Consider the following 6,000-nt stretch of genomic DNA (forward strand, 5'->3'; position numbering starts at 1 on the left):
TGTCTCATAAAGTCATTGATTTCCATTTGGTCTATTCTAGTTTTCAGGGAATCTGATCCTTAAGTAAATTTCACTACTTTTTCATCTAAACTATTTATTCACCTTCTAGTTCTTTTCTCCAGAGTTTTTTAACTTCATTTTTACCTCTTATTTCATTTCTTTTAAGTATTCACATAGTCACTTCCTTTGAGACGATGCTCTGTAGCTATTATGGTCAACCAGACCATGACAGAGCTCAGATTTGAATTCAAGTCCTCCAGCTACAAATTTATGCCTTCTATGCCCTATCCTAAGTGATGTAAAATGAATAGCAACATATATGTGTGGTAATCACAGGAACGTCTCTATGCAAGTATGTGTATGTATATGAGTATACACATACATGTATACATGTGTATATACAGTTACTTATATATCCTATATAGACATATTGTATATGTTTATATATCATATATATGAATGAAAAGCAGGATCAGTACTGTTATATATACATATAAATATATATAAATATTACATCAAACTTTTTTCTTTACTGAGATCTTTTTTCTCTTTTTCTTTACCCATATGTTTAATTGAACAATTAATTCATTCATGTACATTATACATACATATGTATAAAACTTTATATTTATTTTATATGCAATTACATATCTCTGTGTGCATGCACATATGCTCATATAGGTATATCCATAGATTTTGTTATTGTTCAGTCATTCAGTCTTGTCTGATGCTCTATGACACTTGGCAAGTATATTGTAGTGATTTGCCATTTCCTTTTTCAATTCTATGCAAGCAGGAGGTAAGTGACTTATCCAGGATCACACAGCTAGTATCTGAGGTCAGATTTGAACTCTGGTCTTTCTGACTTCAGTCCTAGTACTCTTATCCACTGTGCTGCCTAGATGCATAGATGCTCACATATGTAAATATAATTGTGCATTTTCTTTAACTGTATATATCTTATTTCCCTCAAGTAGAATGTAAAATTCCTAAAAGGACACTGACAGGTTTTTGGCTTTGGATTTGCATCTCTAGCCCCTAACAAAGTGTCTGGAACATAGTAGGCTTTGATGAAACCTTTAAACATACTAAGGGCAGAGACCATGTCTTTGCCTTTCTTTGTGTCTCTCAGCTACTTGCACAGTGCCTGGCATATAGGAGATGCTAATAAATGTTTGCTGATTGAATGTTGCAGTAAATATATGGGGAGTGAAAAAGAGCTCTTACAGTAAAGAAAAAAAACTGCTTGATAAAACATTTTATTCAGGACTATGCCAACCTTATAATTCACCTGTATTTAACAAAACAAAACATTGTTCCTATGATTAACCAACCCACCTGTTGCTATAGGAAGACAGTCTGTTCTTCTAGTTGTAAGTACCCCTCTGCCTGAAATTATTTTATAAACATGTAGTGTTTGTCTTAATATAGTTTTAAAGTTTAAAGACTTTTGAGATAACCTGGATATTGCAAAGATGTAGGTTTTTTCAAAGGTATGGAGATATGAGCTTAATGACATAGTCAAGTACCAAAGCTAAGAGACCAGGAGTTCTCTTTCCATCTCTTTCTTAATCCAGAAGGCATGTCCTCAATCAACTGACAGTTGCCATTTCAGGTAAGTCCCTGATGGCAGCCTGAGTGCCTTTTTGCCATCCAGGATGGCTTTTTTTTTCCCTGTCATAGATTTGGCAGCCTAATCAATAGGAACCAAATGGCAATCAATTTCAGGTGATTGCACTTGGTTTCCCATCGATTTTAGTGCTGACTCAATGACAGAATAATGAGGGGAATCTGATGCCAGGCATTGTCGGTGAATGCCATTGCACATCTTTCTAGATGATTGAGCTGCATTAAGGAAAAGGAGAGGGAACTGTAAAGGCAGAAAGTGCTTATGAAGAGGCTAAAAGTATGCTAATGCAGCCCAAAAGGGAGGGCTGAATCATAAAGAATGTGCTGCTAGAGCTCCTTCCCTTCCTCTGACTCAGAATCAGGGGTTGCCTGCACACTGCCTGGCAAGAAGTTTTAATTTCCTTCTCCCAAACACTGTGCCAACTTCTGACTTCACTGTCTCTATGAGTGGTAATACATTTCTACTAGTTCCCCATGCCATTGACAACCAGGGTCGCATAGTGGATAGAGCACTGGACATAGAATTGGGAGGACCTGAGTTCAAATCTTACCTCGACCACTTCTTAGCTGTGTGACACTGGACAAGTCACTTAACGCCAATTGCCTAAAACACGCAGGGCCATCTCCTGATGTATATCTCGCCACTGGACCCAAATGATTGTGGAGGAGAGAGTGAGGTTGGTGAGCTTGAACAGCCCTGCCTCACTTAAATCCAATTCAGTGCAAGTCGTGACATCACCTTGATGTCATGATCTTCTTCAGGAGTGAAGGACAAACAACAGAAATGACAGATAATTTAGATTTGGTTGTAGTTAATATTTACATAGCATTTTTAGGTTTATGAAATGCCTTAAATATCTAAATACACATGTTTGTATGTATTGTGTATACATATGTATAAGTAAATATATATACATATATATGTTTCAAATATATGTATATGTATACATATACAATTTCATTAGATTGCCACAGCAACCCTGTGAGGTAGATACTATACTTATCCCCATTTTGCAGATTTGGAAATAAAAACTGAGAAAAGCAGCTACTTGCCACACAGCTCATGTGTGCCTCAGGCAGAATTCAAATTCCCATTTCCCTAGCTTCAAGGCAATCACTCCACCCACCATGCTGCTTCTTTGGTAATACTCCTCTCACTAGAAATCCTTTAATAATTTCCTCTTACAGAGTAAATAAAAGCAAAATTATTTAGCCTGGTATTCGAGACCCTCCATAATGGAGTTTTTTTTCTTTTTTCTTTTTCTTTCTTTCTTTTTTTTTTTTTTGCGAGGCAATAGGGATTAAGTGACTTGCCCAGGGTCACACAGCTAGTGTCAAGTGTCTGAGGCTGGATTAGAACTCAGGTCCTCCTGAATCCAGGGCAAGTGCTCTATTCATTGTGCCACCTAGCTGCCCCCCATAATGGAGTTTTAATCTGCCTTTCCAGCTTTATCTTCCCCTCCTGCCAAATTGTACTACTTGGCATCCCCCCTACATGTCTGGCCCATAGCATTCCCTGTGATTGGAATGGCCCACTCTCTCTGCTCTTATCTCTGACCCTCAACTACTACTTTTTCCTATTGAAAATCTGCCCATCCTTTAAAACCTCCATTAAAGGCTACATTTTCCATGAAGTTTTCATTTATCTACCTTGTGGGTAGCAGCAGTTCTTCCCTCATCCCTTACATAATATTTTTATTGAACCTCTCTTAGGTACTTATCATAGAATCCAAAAATCATAGCTCCAAATTAGAACTTGGCAAACTTTTTCTGTAAAGAGTTAGATAGTTAGTATTTCAGGCATTGCAGGCAAAGACATGGAATCGAGGATACTCTGTAGACAATTCTATAAAAAGAGAGAAAACAAATTTCCACAAATTTTTATTAATAAACTTTAAATAATAATAACAATTAAGGACTTTTTTCTGTAACATCAGTCTACTAATGAAAAGAATGGAATTCTCTTTAGAGAGAAAAACATTTTGCTTCCTTGGGCTTCATGCTTCATATACCCCATCATCAAAATCAATTGCAGGGGCAGCTAGGTGGCGCAGTGGATAGAGCACCGGCCCTGGAGTCAGGAGTACCTGAGTTCAAATCCAGCCTCAGACACTTAACACTTACGAGCTGTGTGACCCTGGGCAAGTCACTTAACACCAATTGCCTCACTGAAAAAAAAAAAAACACAAAAAAAACCAAAATCAATTGCAGATGTTCATCTGTTAGTGCTAATCTGCTATGTGACTTAGACATATTTAAGTAGTATTACTGTGTGAAAATGTTATTTCACACAGATAGATACTGCTGAATACTGAATATCAATCTATGATCATTCAATTTTAATTGAGCATATTCAACACGGATGATATTTATAGAATTCTATTAGATCTTCTCTTCATATTTGCCTTTTAGCATGTCATTACATTGTAGATTAATGATTTCTAATTGATTGAATATTTCTAATTGAAGATTGGATTCTAAATGAATATTGGCATAGTGGATGGAGTGCTGGACCTGGAGTCAGGAAGACCTGAGTTCAAATCCAGCTTCAAACACTTACTAGTTGTGTGATCCTGGACAAGTAAGGCCCTAAACCCTGTTTTCCTCAGTTTCCTCATCTGTAAAATGAGTTGGAAGAGCCAAGATGGTGGAGGAAAGGAAGTGAGCTCCTGAACTCATGACATGATCGCTCCAAAAAACATCGAAATAAAGTCATAGGAAAATGCCCGGAGCAGCAAAACTCAGAGAAGAATGTGCTGAAATCATCTTCTAACCAAGAACGGCTTGGAAGGTCAGAAGGAGGGAGCTGCTGTGCTGATACAGGAGTTGGGCCCAACCCCACAGTCACCCTGACACAGATCCAGTCTCAGGAAGTCCTCACCAGAGAAGGAGACCCCCAGAGCCTCTGAATCAGCTGAAGCACCAGTGTTGTCTGGAACTAAGCTCACAGTCTGGTGAGTGGGCTGAGCCCTGGGCAGGGGAGAGACTACAGGGGTCTATGCTGGTGCTAAGGCAGAACTTGGATTCTACACCTGTGCTGAGAACCAGGTGGTAGGCTCAACTAGAAGTGGCCCAGGTAGGGGAGGGGCACAGGCTCATTGGAGCTAACAACCATAACACACAAAGCTGGTTGATTGGCAAGTTGGTCTGGGGTCATCTAAGACCAGGAAACAGGCCCGGCAAGGGAAGAACGTGATTCTCCTTAAATCATACCACCTGGGACTTCTTAAGCTTGGGATACTGCAGTCTGGAAACAGTGCCCCACTTTAAGGAGCTAAAAGTCTAGTAAAAGAAAGGCAAGATGAGCTGACAGAGAAAGGTGAGGACCATAGAAAGTTTCTTCAGTAACAAGGAAGAACAAGGGGTACCCTCAGAGGAAGATGTCAACATCAGGGCCCCTATATCTAAAGCTTCCAAGAAAAATATGAATTGGTCTCAGGTTATAGAGGTGCTCAAAAAGGACTTTGGAGATAAAATTAGAGAGGTAGAAGAAAAAATGGAAAGAGAAATGAAGGTGATGCAGGAAAGACATGAGAAAAAAGTCAACAGCTTGAAAAGTCAAATGGAAAAGGAGGTACAAAAGCTCTCTGATGAAAATAATTGCCTAAGAATTAGAACTGAACAAATGGAAGCCAGTGAATTTATGAGAAACCAAGACACAATAAAGCAAATCCAAATGAATAAAAAAATAGAGGGCAATGTGAAATATCTTCTGGGATAAACTGCTGACCTGGAAAATAGGTCCAGGAGAGATCATTTGAAAATTATTGGTCTACCTGAAAACCATGATCAAAGAAAGAGCTTAGACACCATCTTCCAAGATATTCTCAGGGAAAATTGCCCTGAAATTCTAGAAGAAGAAGCTAAAATAGAAATTGAAAGAATCCACCGATCACCTCGAGAAAGAGATCCCAAAAAGAAAACTCCTAGGAATATTATAGCCAAATTCCAGAGTTCTCAGGTCAAGGAGAAAATATTGCAAGCTGCCAAAAAGAAAGAATTCAAGTACTGTGGAGCCCCAGTCAGGATAGCACAAGATCTAGCAGCTTCTACATTAAAGGACTGGAGGGCATGGAATATGATATTCCAAAGAGCAAAGGAAATGGGATTACAACCAAGAATCACCTACCCAGCAAAACTCAGCATTATCTTTCAGTGGAAAAAATGGGACTTTAATGAAAAAGAAGACTTTCAGATATTTGTGATGAAAAGACTTGAACTGAATGGCAAATTTGACTTTCAAATACAAAACCCTAGAGAACCATAAAAAAAAATTGGAGCTGGGGGACATACCTGGGGTCGTACAGAGGGTGACTGTCTTGTGTCTGAGGCCAGGTTTTGGCTAGGATCCCCCTGGATCCAGGGGTGATG

The sequence above is a fragment of the Dromiciops gliroides genome, chromosome 3 (assembly GCF_019393635.1).
Source record: "Dromiciops gliroides isolate mDroGli1 chromosome 3, mDroGli1.pri, whole genome shotgun sequence".
Lineage (NCBI taxonomy): Eukaryota > Metazoa > Chordata > Mammalia > Microbiotheria > Microbiotheriidae > Dromiciops > Dromiciops gliroides.